At 49.8% G+C, this 17,676-nt stretch overlaps 1 protein-coding gene across 1 annotated transcript in view; it reads right to left on the minus strand.

Moving 5' to 3' along the window:
• STAG2 (STAG2 cohesin complex component) overlaps positions 1 to 3,705 on the minus strand; it is a 154,357-nt gene extending 150,652 nt beyond the window's left edge. Inside the window, exon 1 of the mRNA XM_069747180.1 lies at positions 3,490 to 3,705. The gene's annotated coding sequence lies outside the window, so the exon portion shown is untranslated. The remainder of the gene's footprint in view (positions 1 to 3,489) is intronic.
• Positions 3,706 to 17,676: the final 13,971 nt, after the last annotated feature.

Below are 17,676 nucleotides of genomic sequence, written 5' to 3' on the forward strand. Positions count from 1 at the left end.
AAACAATTATGAAATGTAACCATTTTGTAGCATAAAGATATTTATAGAACACGATATTAAAAGGAAAAATGACGGTAACCTAGGCAAATGTGGAAAATGAATCCATGTGTTCCTCTTCTGAGAGGGTTCTCGGGCTCCACAAGGCTAATCATCTATTAGACCACTAACTGGATTGTGCATTGCCAACAGCAGTCAGCACATGCTGAGATTGTGGATAACAATTCAGAGGAGTGAAAAGCTCCGGCTGTGACCTACAATTACATTTTCTGCCCTTTCCACAATATGCTGTTGGTAGACACTTTCAGATCAGGCATGTTGTAACACACTCCTTGCCTATATGACATTCAAAGCTTCACTGGTTTCCGTAGTCACGAATTATTCTCATTCTGAATGCACTATGCGGAATAAAATGTGTTTTTCTTTTTTTTTTTCTCAGCAAGGAAGCAAGCAAATCTTCAGGAGACCTGACCCAGCAGCCAGTAAGTGGAAGAGGCACAAACTTGTAACCGCACCCACTCAACACAGCCAACAAATAACAAGCAAAACAGGAGGGTGGCAGCAAACAAGCAGACGCTCCCTACAGGCCCCGGTGGTGGCGTGACGCAGTTAGGTTGCCCCATCTCCCCCTCCCTCTGACAACATCAGTCAGCTGCAAGTAATGCTAAGTGAATGGAAAAAACAATAATTCATTTCAGAAGCTGCAGTCAGTCAGAGCCTCATGGCTGCAGAAAAACCGGCACAGACAAATCATGCAGCCTGCCTGTCCACATACACAAAGAGCAACCAGGAAGGGAGCTGGTGACTTCTCTATATGGGACAGGATTTACATCTAATGGGTGGCTGATTAATCCCATAACAATAGGATGAGACAGGGAGGTGACCACAGCCTGATGGTAAACAGTAAGGTGTGGCTACAGGGACCACGTTCCCCATAGCAAATGTGAGACAATTTACATGTAGGCCAGTAGAGCACAGCCACTGGGTTTATAGCGTTATTTTGGATGGGGTTTATTGAGCAAAAATCAAAGTTTGATCCAAAGGAGAAAAAAAAAAACACCTTATAAACAAACAAGACCACAACCGAAAACACTGATAGAAAATCCATAGGGAAGGAGTACAAAAGGAGCATATAGGTAATTAAAAAAATAATATTTTATTCAGCATGCACCTTATGCTTATTTTTTAATTACCTATATGCTCCTTTTGTACTCCTTCCCTATAGTCTCTATGGAGTTGGTTTGCTTTAATCTCCGTCCTGTGTCAAATATGTTGCCTGGTTCTGTTATCATGATAGAAAATCCAACCTGTGTGAACCTAATCCTACCGATGGCCCTGTAACATCAGGAAGTGATCCTCATAATTCAGATGATATTTCTCTGTGTATAACAGTGTGAGCACATCTGCAGAAGCGACCGGAACCTACAACTCCCAGCGTGTCCGGACAGCTGCACCCAACAGGTGCCGAGACACCCCGTGTGTGACCACAGGGACATGTGACAGGCCACCAGTTACAGGAGAGGAAGCCACACTCAACAGATCAGTTACCCACAAACCCATCATGTAAGGGCAGGGGCACGTCACCCAAACATAGGAAGCACACCTGCCCCCCACAACTCCGATAATGGCACAGTAGAGCCCCCACACACAGGTACAGTAGTGCGCACCCCCAAAACTCAAGTAACAGCATAGTAGAGCGCCCTCTAGGACAACGGCACAGTAAAGCGCACACTGCCCCAACATTTCTGGTAGCGGAACAGTAAAGTGCCCCCTGCTAAAAACTCTGATAACTGCACATTAGAGAGAGACCCCCAACCCCACCACAACTCTGGTAATGACACAAGGTCCTCCAACAACTCTGGACATGGCACAGTAGCGCATGCCGTCCCCAACAACTCTGGAAATGGCACAGTACCGCAACCCCCCAATGGTCGAGCACCCTCCCACAATAACTCCAGTAATGGAATAGTGCACTATAATTAGCCCCCTGACAACCCTAGGAACGGCACAGTATATTGCCCCCCGACAACCCTAGGAACGGCACAGCATAGTGCCCCCCGACAACCCTAGGAACGGCACAGCATAGTGCCCCCCGACAACCCTAGGAACGGCACAGCATAGTGCCCCCCGACAACCCTAGGAACGGCACAGCATAGTGCCCCCCGACAACCCTAGGAACGGCACAGCATAGTGCCCCCCGACAACCCTAGGAACGGCACAGCATAGTGCCCCCTGACAACCCTAGGAACGGCACAGCATAGTGCCCCCCGACAACCCTAGGAACGGCACAGCATAGTGCCCCCCGACAACCCTAGGAACGGCACAGCATAGTGCCCCCCGACAACCCTAGGAACGGCACAGCATAGTGCCCCCCGACAACCCTAGGAACGGCACAGTATATTGCCCCCCGACAACCCTAGGAACGGCACAGCATAGTGCCCCCCGACAACCCTAGGAACGGCACCGTATAGTGCCCCCCGACAACCCTAGGAACGGCACAGCATAGTGCCCCCCGACAACCCTAGGAACGGCACAGCATAGTGCCCCCCGACAACCCTAGGAACGGCACAGTATATTGCCCCCCGACAACCCTAGGAACGGCACAGCATAGTGCCCCCCGACAACCCTAGGAACGGCACCGTATAGTGCCCCCCGACAACCCTAGGAACGGCACAGTATATTGCCCCCCGACAACCCTAGGAACGGCACAGCATAGTGCCCCCCGACAACCCTAGGAACGGCACCGTATAGTGCCCCCGACAACTCGGGTTAAGGCATAACATAGAGCCCCCTGACAACCCTAGGAATGCACAGTACATCCGCCACACTGCTCCCCCAGACACAGCGCCCAATGGCCACGTCTTCCTAACAACTTGTGATAACTTCCATGGCGCCTCCACACCGATCAGGGCAGAGGCCCGGCCAATATGGCCACCATAACAGAGGTCAGGCGCTGAGGCGGCCGGGGAGAATCAATGATGCGGCTGCGCCCGCCGGGGACGGCTTCCCGGGTGAGCGAAGGCTGGTGGAGGCGGCTGCCCGGTGAGACTGCGGCTTCCCGGGAGAGGCGCCAGCGGCGGAGCAGCTGCTGTGCACACGGGCCGGGGAGGACGCCGCCACCGCCGCCGCCTCCTGCCCACACAAGCACAGGCCGCCGCCGCCGTCTATTCCCTGGCGCCAAAACGCGTCTCCGCTCGCTGGCCCGGGCGTCGCTCAGCGGCACAGGCCTCTCAGTGTTTACGTCTCCGGACAGCGAGACACCGGGCAGAGCCCAGGAGGGAAGGCCGCGTCCTCCACACTCCCCCCGCCGCTCTCTCCGCCTCCCCCCACCCCCGGACACCGCCGCTCCTCTGCCCAGGCCCCAACGCCATCTCCGAGCGCCTCCACCACAGCAGGAGGAAGCGGAGAAAAGCGCCGCAGCAACTCGGCCCCTCAACAACAAGGCCGCGGCGAGAAAACTTCCACACACGTATCCGCCATTTTACAACTTACCTCGTCTCCCACACAGCGCGCCTCCCGGGGGAGGGCCTCGTCCCACTGCCGCCTCTTAATCCCAACTAAAAGAGCCGTGCGCGGCTTCTAGACGGAAGACCGCGGAGGGAGAAGCCCCGGAGCCCGGATCCAGGCCCACAAAATAAATAGGACGCGCTTTGGACGCGGCTTGCGCTCGGCTCGAGTTGTTCGCTCCTCGGCAGCTCCAAGTCGAATGAGGCGCGCAGGCGCCACCTGGTGGTCACAAGGGATCGGCCGGCTCTTGCTGGGGCGCAGCGCCACCTTCCGAGCAGACGGATGTGTTCAGGCGATTAACTCTAGAGGTGCCAGGAGGAAGAAAAGTTTTGGTAAAAGCTGAGAGATGGAGGCGGAAATAAGGAGCTGTAGGAAAACCGCGTCTACGAGCTCCATGTGCTGCCAGATAGGAGATGTCTGCAACACAGGCGAATGAAGCGGACGAGTGCGATCCGATAACAAATCATACAATCTATTGGGCAATATCAGCGTGCTGCGGGAATCGGATCGCGCGCACCCATACAAGTCTATGGGCTCGGCTATCAGCAGTGCGATTCTCAGACGCCCAAGGATAGACAGTCGCACTCAGAGTTCCTTTAAGTTGCAAAAAATTTAGAATTTTAATTTCAAAACACCAAACTCTTGGACGCTGGCAATGGGCGAGATGGAGCAGTTCATGTCCCTGTCTCCTCTGCACCTGTCCTGCGATTCTCCCACGCCAGAGGATCAGAGCACGGACACTCACACTCCAATCGTCATTAGCCTAGCCCAGGGGTCCCCAACTCCAGTCCTCAAGGCCCACCAACATGTCATGTTTTCAGGATTTCCTTAGTCTTGCCCAGGTAATTGCATCACCTGTGCAATGCAAAGGAAATCCTGAAAACATGACCTGTTGGTGGGCCTTGAGGACTGGAGTTGGGGACCCCTGGCTATCCCATCCGATGCTATACAGTAGTGTGACCTCGGCCTAACGAGGGATCCCTGCTAATTAGAAGGCCACAGGCCAATTAATGAGTCATGTATCCGCCGTTACCTAATAGAAATGACAGGATAACCCTAGTATTTTATCGCTGCACCATCCTTACTGCATACCGTCACATCACAGCCTTGTGGGTCATCGCAACCAAACGGAGATCCCAATACATGCGGCTGTTGTGGGGCGGGGTCCTGTGTACATACAAGTGAGCCTTCAGAATTAAGCCCCCCATACAAATTAGACAGTTGATCATCCAACTCTCCCATACACAGGAGCTCTCCGTTTGCTGAACCCTTCCCTCTTCTCTGAGAGTCACTGCTAGGACATCACTGATGGCGGCTTATCTCTGGGAGTCCGGAATCGCACATGCTGCATTCTTAACTTCCCCGAAAATCATCTGTCCGGGGGCCCCCTACACATTAGACTGACGGTTAAACCTATTGGTGCCAATGGATAAAGCTGTAGTTAGGTTCCGTTTAGACGGACTGACCTGGGACACGGTATAGATGCCGATCAGTAAACCTCTACCGTTCAGCGGTCGTCTAATAACGGCGAAAACCGGCAAACCATAAGCGATGCGCACTGCGCGATCTGCACTAGATCAGTCATAGACCGCTCTGCACTTCGGCCACCATGGTTCTCGGCAGCACGAGTCTTAGGCTACTTTCACACTAGCGTCGTGCACTGCACGTCGCTATGCGTCGTTTTGTAGAAAAAACGCATCCTGCAAAAGTGCTTGCAGGATGCGTTTTTTCTCCATTGACTTGCATTAGCGTCGCATTGCGACGCTTTGCCACACGTCGCAACTGTCATGCGACGGTTGCGCCGTGTTGTGGCGGACCGTCGGCTGCAAAAAACGTTACATGTAACGTTTTTGCTGCGTTGTGTCTGCCATTTCCGACCGCGCGTGCGCGGCCGGAACTCTGCCCCCACATCCCCGCACCTCACAATGGGGCAGCGGATACGCTGGAAAAATGCATCCGCTGCCCCCGCTGTGCGGCGCATTCACTGCTAGCGTCGGTACGTCGGCCCGACGCACTGCGACGGGCAGAGTACGACGCTAGTGTGAAAGTAGCCTTGCACAGGACCATGCACAGCTAAGCACTTTTTCTTTATTTGCTAGTCAAAAGATCATTTCACGCGGTAAACAAGAGTTTTACTACTTTAGGCCGGGGTCACACTTATGAGTGCAATGTGAGAAACTCACGCCTCAATACCCGGCACTGCCGCCGGCACTTGGGACCGGAGCATTCAGCTACATAGAAATACATGCACGCTCCGGTCCCGGGTGCCAGCGGCAGTGCCGGGTATTGAGGCGTGAGTTTCTCGCATTGCACTCGCAGGTGTGACCCCGGCCTTATTGAGTGATGGGCATATAGGTAATCATGAAATGAGGCTTCTTCTTTGAACTCTTGTTCACAGTTATCTTGCAATGTAAATGCAGCTTTAGTCTGATGGGTACAAAGGGATTGAAAGCTGGTGTTATTGAGAGGGCCCCATGTTTACGTCTAGGCCGGATTCCTGCGGTTCTGTTATTAGCCGGTGTAATATGCGGGGAAGCTCTTCTGTGACTTTCCACTACAATGGATCGGAGGCAGGAGTGTATGCCATCCACAATGAGCGCATTACAATCCCCTCCCTATGGGGTAGGACATCATTTCCTCCATCACAGCCAGTGTGGAGTCAGCTCTCTCTTACCAAGGCTGCAATGTTGGGTTTTTTTTCTTTTATTTTTATAATACCGGAATTGGATTCATTTTATAGACAATCTTTATTAACTACTTGTATCTTCTAACTAGCCCAACAGATTTAGAACAGAGCATCTGTATCTTTTGTGGAGGTGTCCAGCAAAACAGCAGGTTTTATGCAAATTGGTGCGGTTTTCCAACTTGGTCATTTCTCCCTCTGTTTGAGAAGTGGAAAATCGCCTGACCCCAATGACTGCACTGCAGAACCGCGGTAGCACGCATGCGGGCGGTGTCCGTGTCGCACTGTCAGCACTTCTGAACGCAGCCAGCGTGCACACCAATGTGTTACAGCCTCCATAGGAGGCCACATGTGCCTCCACCATCTTTCTGTCTGTTTGGGGGCAATTTGCAGGTGTTTTTTTACATCCATTAAGTAAATGTGAGCTGCTTTATTATTTTTTTTAGGTGAACCTGCTGACAAAACGTTGAAGACCTCTGGGCGCCTAGTTATCGTTCCCATTGCCTTGTACCATACGGAGCGTCGGCCAGCCATGAAGAACGGTCAGGCTACTTCTTTATGTAGTTTGATAGCTGAAGTGGTGGAAAATCTAAAAATGTCACTTTTAGGGTACGTTCACACGTTGCGGATTCTCTGTGGATCTGCAGCGTTTTTTGAGGTGCAGAAATGCTGCAGATCCGCAATTGATTTACAGTACAATGTAAATCAATGAGAAAAAAAAATGCTGCGCACACTTTGCGGAAAATCGGCTGCGGAAACGCTGCAGTTTAAAAAAAAGTAGCATGTCACTTCTTTTTTGTGAATCTGCAGCGTTTTTGTACCCATTCCATTATAGAAAACCACAGGGGTAAAAACCGCAGCAAATCCACAAGAAAACCGCAGCAAAAATGCGACAAATCCGCAGGTGCGTTTTCTGCCAGGAGAGGCAGAATCCGCACCAGAAATTCCTAAGCCTAATCCGCAACGTGCGCACATAGCCTTACATAGAAGTGAACGGAATGAGCCTTTGGAGCGGTTTGTGCGCTTTTTCCGGTGGTCCTCGGCGGACCTGATAAGACGTCCGTGCACATTCCCTGAGGCCGGGGCGGACCGGCGACACGTACTGTGTAACGTCGCCCATATTTCTGCTCAGTGGAGATGTCGCACACAACTCTGCCACATACACTTCTATGGCAGGCGCATGAACCGTGCAGCACATGGGGTTTCTTTGACATTTCTAACATGGTCTCCAGCACATGTGCTGAATTAGCAGCTCTGCCTCAGTTCAGGGACTCATGGGTTAGGATGTCGTGTGAGGACCCGCCAGGGTCTGCTGAGTGACCACTGCCCCGCACACAATGGCTGCTGAGCAGCCATTATTGTGTTTGGCTGCCGTGCTACATGAAGGGTTAATAGGAAGTGATCCTCGCGGAGAATGGAGCGGAGGCGCGACACGCATGCGCAGTGCACGACCTCTGCCTCCCCCGGCCGCGGCGTTTCTACGCGTTACGCGGCGGATGAATACAGTATACACGAGTCTATAGGGGTGACTTGGCCGCGCTGCAGTCTCTGTGGCGGCTCCGGAGACGCCTCCATGCTGATGGCGTAGGTTGTTATCGCGGCCACCATGGCGGCGGCGGCTCCCTGCTGCCTACGTGCAGTTCTGATGAGGGAGGGTCTGTAAACAGGAAGAGGAATTCCCGGGCAGCGAGAGGGCACCGGGCTGGTCCCGCCGTGGCCTCCATATGTTCACGTGTAGAAAGACTCAATAAAGTTGCTTTCCGGTGACCAGACATGGCGGGCTGGAGGAGACTGACGTGTCTCCTGCCTGTAGCGTCTGCAGCTTTTATGGCTCCTCGGTTTTCTCATCTATAGGAAAAAAAACTAGCAAAGAGCCGGTACAAACAAGCAGTGTGCCGCACTAACTGTATACAGCTCGTCACCTAGGTTACCGACCACCTCTCCAGGTCAGTGGAGGTGGCTGGTAACCTAGGAGACAGTGCCTTCCTGTAGAGCTTGTAAGTGCTGCTCTGAAGCTGGATCCGACCATTCCCTGCAGGGGCCATTCTACCACAGCTTGCAGCATATTCGTGTGAAGTGTGGACCCGGGAGCCATGACATTGATGGTCTGAACTGTCCGTCACGCAGGAGGCTGAGGAGCCGTCCGTTCATGTCCGCTAGCCCTTTGTCTCCATGCTCAGTGCCAGCGTTGGTTTAGGTTGGGACTATGTGGTGACAATTATCAGACAAGTCGTGCAACCTGTAAAAAGAAAGAAGTCGCACGCAACGTGCGCTGAAGTCCGGCAGGTGGATCGCATGTCCAGTAGGAAGTCAGCTGCAATGTGACACCGCGATTCCCAGCGTGGCAAGATACGTGTAGACCTCGCCTTCTACTTTTTATAGACAAATGTCCAGAAATAACCAAGCGAGGTTTGACCAATAAATTGTAAAAAGGCAAAACTAAGTCCTAGACTCAAGACCGGTGTTTTGTAAAACAGTCCTGTGCTGGTGGAAGATGTGCCAAACACTCATAGGGATTGTCATGTTTCAGAAAAGTTTCTGCTATAAGCTGCAGTGGTTATAAAAATACAAACTGAGTATTACCCTCCCCCGGTCCAACGATGTGACCCCACTGCTGCCAATATCATTGTTTGCAGTCAATCCGTTAGTTGAGCGGCTCCTGCTGTCCACACAAGCAGGGCCGATGAGCTACAAACTACACAGATCAGGGCAGTGGTGGAAACAAAGTACAGAGATCAGGGCAGTGGTGGAAATAAACTACAGAGATCAGGGCAGTGGTGGAAACAAACTACAGAGATCAGGGCAGTGGTGGAAATAAACTACAGAGATCAGGGCAGTGGTGGAAACAAACTACAGAGATCAGGGCAGTGGTGGAAACAAAGTACAGAGATCAGGGCAGTGGTGGAAACAAAGTACAGAGATCAGGGCAGTGGTGCAAATAAACTACAGAGATCAGGGCAGTGGTGGAAATAAACTACAGAGATCAGGGCAGTGGTGGAAACAAAGTACAGAGATCAGGGCAGTGGTGGAAACAAACTACAGAGATCAGGGCAGTGGTGGAAACAAAGTACAGAGATCAGGGCAGTGGTGGAAATAAACTACAGAGATCAGGGCAGTGGTGGAAACAAAGTACAGAGATCAGGGCAGTGGTGGAAACAAAGTACAGAGATCAGGGCAGTGGTGCAAATAAACTACAGAGATCAGGGCAGTGGTGGAAATAAACTACAGAGATCAGGGCAGTGGTGGAAACAAAGTACAGAGATCAGGGCAGTGGTGGAAACAAACTACAGAGATCAGGGCAGTGGTGGAAACAAAGTACAGAGATCAGGGCAGTGGTGGAAATAAACTACAGAGATCAGGGCAGTGGAAGAAACAAAGTACAGAGATCAGGGCAGTGGTGGAAATAAACTACAGAGATCAGGGCAGCAGTGCAAATAAACTGCAGAGATCAGGGCAGTGGAAGAAACAAAGTACAGAGATCAGGGCAGTGGTGGAAATAAACTACAGAGATCAGGGCAGTGGTGGAAACAAACTACAGAGATCAGGGCAGTGGTGGAAATAAACTACAGAGATCAGGGCAGTGGTGGAAACAAACTACAGAGATCAGGGCAGTGGTGGAAATAAACTACAGAGATCAGGGCAGTGGTGGAAATAAACTACAGAGATCAGGGCAGTGGTGGAAATAAACTACAGAGATCAGGGCAGTGGAAGAAACAAAGTACATAGATCAGGGCAGTGGTGGAAACAAACTACAGAGATCAGGGCAGTGGTGGAAATAAACTACAGAGATCAGGGCAGTGGTGGAAACAAACTACAGAGATCAGGGCAGCGGTGGAAATAAACTACAGAGATCAGGGCAGTGGAAGAAACAAAGTACAGAGATCAGGGCAGTGGTGGAAACAAACCACAGAGAGCAGGGCAGTGGAAGAAACAAAGTACAGAGATCAGGGCAGTGGTGGAAACAGTACAGAGATCAGGGCAGTGGAAGAAACAAAGTACAGAGAGCAGGGCAGTGGTGGAAACAGTACAGAGATCAGGGCAGTGGTGGAAACAGTACAGAGATCAGGGCAGTGGTGGAAACAGTACAGAGATCAGGGCAGTGGTGGAAACAAAGTACAGAGATCAGGGCAGTGGTGGAAACAGTACAGAGATCAGGGCAGTGGTGGAAACAAACTACAGAGATCAGGGCAGTGGTGGAAATAAACTACAGAGATCAGGGCAGTGGTGGAAACAAACTACAGAGATCAGGGCAGTGGTGGAAACAAACTACAGAGATCAGGGCAGTGGTGGAAATAAACTACAGAGATCAGGGCAGTGGTGGAAACAGTACAGAGATCAGGGCAGTGGTGGAAACAAACTACAGAGATCAGGGCAGTGGTGGAAACAAAGTACAGAGATCAGGGCAGTGGTGGAAATAAACTACAGAGATCAGGGCAGTGGAAGAAACAAAGTACAGAGATCAGGGCAGTGGAAGAAACAAAGTACAGAGATCAGGGCAGTGGTGGAAATAAACTACAGAGATCAGGGCAGCAGTGCAAATAAACTGCAGAGATCAGGGCAGTGGAAGAAACAAAGTACAGAGATCAGGGCAGTGGTGGAAATAAACTACAGAGATCAGGGCAGTGGAAGAAACAAAGTACATAGATCAGGGCAGTGGTGGAAACAAACTACAGAGATCAGGGCAGTGGTGGAAACAAACCACAGAGAGCAGGGCAGTGGAAGAAACAAAGTACAGAGATCAGGGCAGTGGTGGAAACAGTACAGAGATCAGGGCAGTGGAAGAAACAAAGTACAGAGAGCAGGGCAGTGGTGGAAACAGTACAGAGATCAGGGCAGTGGTGGAAACAGTACAGAGATCAGGGCAGTGGTGGAAACAGTACAGAGATCAGGGCAGTGGTGGAAACAAAGTACAGAGATCAGGGCAGTGGTGGAAACAGTACAGAGATTAGGGCCGTGGTGGAAACAAACTACAGAGATCAGGGCAGCGGTGGAAATAAACTACAGAGATCAGGGCAGTGGAAGAAACAAAGTACAGAGATCAGGGCAGTGGAGGAAACAACTACAGAGAGCAGGGCAGTGGAGGAAACAAAGTACAGAGATAAGGGCAGTGGTGGAAACAAACTACAGAGATCAGGGCAGTGGTGGAAACAAACCACAGAGAGCAGGGCAGTGGAGGAAACAAACCACAGAGAGCAGGGCAGCGGTGGAAACAAACCACAGAGAGCAGGGCAGTGGAAGAAACAAAGTACAGAGATCAGGACAGTGGTGGAAACAAAGTACAGAGATCAGGGCAGTGGAAGAAACAAAGTACAGAGAGCAGGGCAGTGGTGGAAACAGTACAGAGATCAGGGCAGTGGTGGAAACAGTACAGAGATCAGGGCAGTGGTGGAAACAGTACAGAGATCAGGGCAGTGGTGGAAACAAAGTACAGAGATCAGGGCAGTGGTGGAAACAGTACAGAGATTAGGGCCGTGGTGGAAACAAACTACAGAGATCAGGGCAGCGGTGGAAATAAACTACAGAGATCAGGGCAGTGGAAGAAACAAAGTACAGAGATCAGGGCAGTGGAGGAAACAACTACAGAGAGCAGGGCAGTGGAGGAAACAAAGTACAGAGATAAGGGCAGTGGTGGAAACAAACTACAGAGATCAGGGCAGTGGTGGAAACAAACCACAGAGAGCAGGGCAGTGGAGGAAACAAACCACAGAGAGCAGGGCAGCGGTGGAAACAAACCACAGAGAGCAGGGCAGTGGAAGAAACAAAGTACAGAGATCAGGACAGTGGTGGAAACAAAGTACAGAGATCAGGGCAGTGGTGGAAACAGGCTACAGTGATCAGGGCAGCAGTGGAAACAAACTACAGAGATCAACACAAATCTTTATTTTCAGTTTTGTGTTAATGAGATTCTTGTGCCCTAAGGCGGGGTTGGTGTATGTAGTGCTCTGATTAGATATTCATAATGCAGACTGCTGACAGGTCACTGATCGCTCACTGACTTGCCCCCTAGTTTGCATAATGAATATCTATACATAAGTTACAAAAAATCTTCTGCAGGTAGTTGCTAGCCATGGCACCTGCTCTGCAGCAAAATGGCATGTTTTGTGTGCCAGTAATGTGTTTTATTCAAGTTATTCAGCTAGAGGAAAGAAAAAAAAAGTCAATTTGAAAATGGTGCCCGCCGCGCCTGCGCAGTAGTTGCTGTCAGTGTAGCTGTGATCCGAGAGCTGCCACTGATGGTGCGCCATAGGAGATTGCGTGCCGTCACCACTGAAATGGCGCCAGCACCAGCGTTGAGTATAAGGCCGGCGTCACACTCGGCGTAAGACAATACGGTTCGTATATTACGGCTGTAATACGCAGAAAAGTCCTCAAAATAGTGGTCCGTAGCTCCTCCGTAGGCAGGGTGTGTCAGCGTATTTTGCGCATGGCATCCTCCGTATGTAATCCGTATGGCAGCCGTACTGCGTGTTTTTCTTGCAGGCTTGCAAAACCGACATACGGATATACAAGGGATCCATGTGTTAAAAAAAACATAAAAACATATATACTGTCTATATATATATATGTCAGTAGACACATATATGTATATATATTAATATTTCATACAGCGCGAGAAAGCTTTAAAGCCGGTAATTCAATTGCCGGCTTTTGCTATCTCCTTCCTAAACCCGACATGATATGAGACATGGTTTACATACAGTAAACCATCTCATATCCCCATTTTTTTGCATATTCCACACTACTAATGTTAGTAGTATGTATATGCAAAATTTGGCCGTTCTAGCTATTAAATTAAAGGGTTAAATGGCGGAAAAAAATTTGCGTGGGCTCCCGCGCAATTTTCTCCGCCAGAGTAGTAAAGCCAGTGACTGAGGGCAGATATTAATAGCCTGGAGAGGGTCCATGGTTATTGCCCCCCCCCCCCCTCGGCTGAAAACATCTGCCCCCTGCCACCCCAGAAAAGGCACATCTGGAAGATGCGCCTATTCTGGCATTTGGCCACTCTCTTCCCATTCCCGTGTAGCGGTGGGATATGGGGTAATGAAGGGTTAATGCCACCTTGCTATTGTAAGGTGACATTAAGCCAAATTAATAATGGAGAGGCGTCAATTAGGACACCTATCCATTATTAATCCAATAGTAGTAAAGGGTTAAAAAAAACACAAACACATTATTAAAAAGTATTTTAATGAAATAAACACAAAGGTTGTTGTAATATTTTATTCTACGCTCAATCCATCTGAAGACCCTCGCTCTGTAACAAAGAAAAAATAATAAAGAAACAATATACATACCTTCCGAAGATCTGTAACGTCCCACGATATAAATCCATCTGAAGGGGTTAAAATAATTTACAGCCAGGAGCTCTGCTAATGAAGCGGTGCTCGTGGCTGTAAAACCCCGGGGAATGAAGGTAAAGTAGGTCAATGACCTATATTTACCTTCATTCGCGGTGATGCGCCCTCTGTTGGTTGTCCTCATATGAACTCGAGCCGGGGAGCTTTCTAGGAAAGTTCCCACGCTCGAGGGACAACCAGCAGAGGGCGCCTCACCGCAAATGAAGGTAAATATAGGTCATTGACCTACTTTACCTTCATTCCCTGGGGTTTTGCAGCCACGAGCACCGCTGCATTAGCAGAGCTCCTGTGTTATGATCCGGTGACCTTGGAGCAGCATGAAAACTTTCACTGGAGTAGGTGGTAACTATACTGACCGCAAATCCTGATCTTAACACCGCAACTAGAAGTAGTCGTGGGGTGTACCTAACAAACCCTAGACACCTCGTCACAGCCGGAGGACTAGATACCCCTATAGATAGAAATAGAAATTCTACCTTGCCTCAGAGCAGAACCCCAAAGGATAGGCAGCCCCCCACAAATATTGGCTGTGAGTAGGAGAGGAAAGACAAACACAGGCAGAAAACAGGATTTAGCAGAAGAGGCCACTCTAGCTAAAATAGGAAAGGATAGGACAGAGTTACTGTGCGGTCAGTATTAAAACCCTTCCAAAAATATCCACAGCAGATTATACAAAAAATTCCTCCATCTAACTAAAGACGTGGAACGTATATCTGCAACTCCAGAGACTCCTACACTCGGAGCAGGAATACAATCAAAAAACAAGCACACAGCTTGTGTGCCATAGAAAAAGAAACAGACACTTATCTTTGCTGAATTGGCAGCTAAGCAGGAGAAGCCAGACAGAGATCCAACACTTCCCAAGAAACATAGACAACTGGCAAGGACTAATGAGTCCTGCAAACCTAAATACCCAAGTCAGAATTGCAATCAGCAGATACACCTGTCCAGGACTGCAGCCCAGAGACAACTGCATTACCAACTACAACCACCGGAGGGAGCCCAAAAGCAGAATTCACAACAGTACCCCCCTTGAGGAGGGGTCACCAAACCCTCACCAGAGCCCCCAGGCCGATCAGGATGAGCCAGATGAAAGGCACGAACCAAATCAGCGGCATCGACATCAGAGGCAAAAACCCTAGAATTATCCTCCTGGCCATAACCATTCCATTTGACAAGGTACTGAAGCTTCCGCCTCGAAAAACGGGAATCCAAAATCTTCTCAACAACATATTCCAACTCCCCATCAACCAACACAGGGGCCGGAGGATCAACAGAGGGAACAACGGGCTCCACATATTTCCGCAATAAAGATCTATGGAAGACATTATGGATCGCAAAAGAGGCCGGAAGCGCCAGTCGAAAAGACACCGGATTAATAATCTCAGAAATCCTATAAGGACCAATAAACCGAGGCTTAAACTTAGGGGAAGAAACCTTCATAGGAACATGACGGGAAGACAACCAGACCAGATCCCCAACCCAGAGCCGGGAACCAACACACCGACGACGGTTAGCAAAACGTTGAGCCTCCTCCTGAGACAACACCAAATTGTCCACCACATGAGCCCAAATCTGCTGCAACCTGTCAATCACAGAATCCACACCAGGACAGTCAGAAGGCTCAACCTGCCCAGAAGAAAAACGAGGATGAAAACAAAAATTACAAAAGAAAGGCGAAACCAAAGTAGCCGAACTAGCCCGATTATTAAGGGCAAACTCGGCCAATGGCAAGAAAGCCACCCAATCATCCTGATCAGCAGACACAAAGTATCTCAAATAAGTCTCCAAAGTCTGATTAGTTCGCTCGGTCTGACCATTTGTCTGAGGATGAAACGCAGAAGAAACAGACACTTATCTTTGCTGAATTGGCAGCTAAGCAGGAGAAGCCAGACAGAGATCCAACACTTCCCAAGAAACATAGACAACTGGCAAGGACTAATGTCATGATCTCAATGGCGGGGAATCACAAAAGGACAAGCACAAAAACAAAACAAGCTCTAGGGTGATGGAACCTGAGCTGACCGCGATCCTGAACCTAAACACACAACTAGCAGTAGCCGGGGAACGTGCCTACGATGATTCCTAGACGTCTCGCGCCAGCCGAAGGATTAACTTCCCCTATAAGAAGAAACACAGACCTCACTTGCCTCCAGAGAAACACCCCACAGAAATAGCAGCCCCCCACATGTAATAACGGTGAAATGAGAGGAAAGCACATACGTAGTTATGAAAATAGAATCAGCAAAAATGAGGCCCGCTAAAGCTAGATAGCAGAGGATACAAAAGTGAACTGCGCGGTCAGCGAAAAACCCTTCAAAAAACCATCCTGAAATTACTAGAACTCATGTGCCAACTCATGGAACATGAGGAGTAATTTCAGCCCACTAGAGCAACCAGCAGCAAGGAATCACATATCTGCAAGCTGGACTAAGACAAAAATTAAGCAAAACGTGGAACAGGAAAATCAAAACTTAGCTTGTCCTGAAGATAACAGACGCAGGGAGCAGAGGTAAAAAGACACGCTGAATACATTGATAGCCGGCGAGGAAATGACAAAAAAGCCAGGTTAAATAGGAAACTCCCATAACCTGATGGAACAGGTGGACACCTGAGACCGCAGAGAACACAAGTCACCCAGTACCATCAGTAACCACCAGAGGGAGCCCAAAAACAGAACTCACAACAGTACCCCCTCCTTGAGGAGGGGTCACCTAACCCTCACGAGAACCACCAGGGCGACCAGGATGAGCCCTATGAAAAGCACGGACCAAATCGGCAGCATGAACATCAGAGGCAATCACCCAAGAATTATCCTCCTGACCATAACCCTTCCACTTGACCAAATACTGGAGTTTCCGTCTGGAAACACGAGAATCCAAGATCTTCTCCACAACATACTCCAATTCACCCTCCACCAGCACCGGAGCAGGAAGCTCAAGCGAAGGAACGACAGGTACCTCATACTTCCGCAACAACGACCGATGGAACACGTTATGAATAGCAAACGATGCCGGGAGATCCAAACGAAATGACACAGGGTTAAGAATTTCCAAGATCCTATAGGGACCGATGAACCGAGGCTTGAACTTAGGAGAAGAGACCTTCATAGGAACAAAACGAGAAGACAACCACACCAAGTCCCCAACAAGAAGTCGAGGACCCACGCGGCGACGGCGATTAGCAAACTGCTGAGCCCTCTCCTGGGACAACTTCAAATTGTCCACCACATGACTCCAAATCCGATGCAACCTATCCACCACCATGTCCACTCCAGGACAATCAGAAGGCTCCACCTGACCAGAGGAAAAACGAGGATGAAACCCCGAATTACAAAAGAAAGGAGAAACCAAGGTAGCAGAACTAGCCCGATTATTAAGGGCAAACTCGGCAAGCGGCAAAAAGGAAACCCAGTCATCTTGATCAGCAGAAACAAAACACCTTAAATAAGTTTCTAAAGTCTGATTAGTTCGTTCCGTCTGGCCATTCGTCTGGGGATGGAATGCAGACGAAAAGGACAAATCAATGCCCATCTTAGCACAGAACGTCCGCCAAAATCTAGACACAAACTGGGATCCCCTGTCAGAAACGATGTTCTCCGGAATGCCATGCAAACGGACCACGTTTTGAAAAAACAGAGGGACCAACTCAGAGGAGGAAAGTAACTTAGGCAAGGGTACCCGATGAACGATCTTAGAAAAGCGGTCACACACAACCCATATGACGGACATTCTTTGAGAGACAGGGAGATCCGAAATAAAGTCCATGGAAATGTGCGTCCAAGGCCTCTTCGGGATATGCAAAGGTAACAACAATCCACTGGCCCGAGAACAGCAAGGCTTAGCCCGAGCGCAAACTCCACAAGACTGCACAAAAGAACGCACATCCCTCGACAAGGAAGGCCACCAAAAAGACCTGGCCACCAAGTCTCTAGTACCAAATATTCCAGGATGACCTGCCAACACAGAAGAATGGACCTCGGAGATGACTCTACTGGTCCAATTATCCGGAACAAACAGTCTTTCCGGCGGACAACGATCAGGTTTATCCGCCTGAAACTCCTGCAAAGCACGTCGCAAGTCTGGGGAGACAGCCGACAAAATCACCCCATCCCTAAGGATACCAGTGGGC

The sequence above is a fragment of the Ranitomeya imitator genome, chromosome 2 (assembly GCF_032444005.1).
Source record: "Ranitomeya imitator isolate aRanImi1 chromosome 2, aRanImi1.pri, whole genome shotgun sequence".
Classification (NCBI taxonomy): domain Eukaryota; kingdom Metazoa; phylum Chordata; class Amphibia; order Anura; family Dendrobatidae; genus Ranitomeya; species Ranitomeya imitator.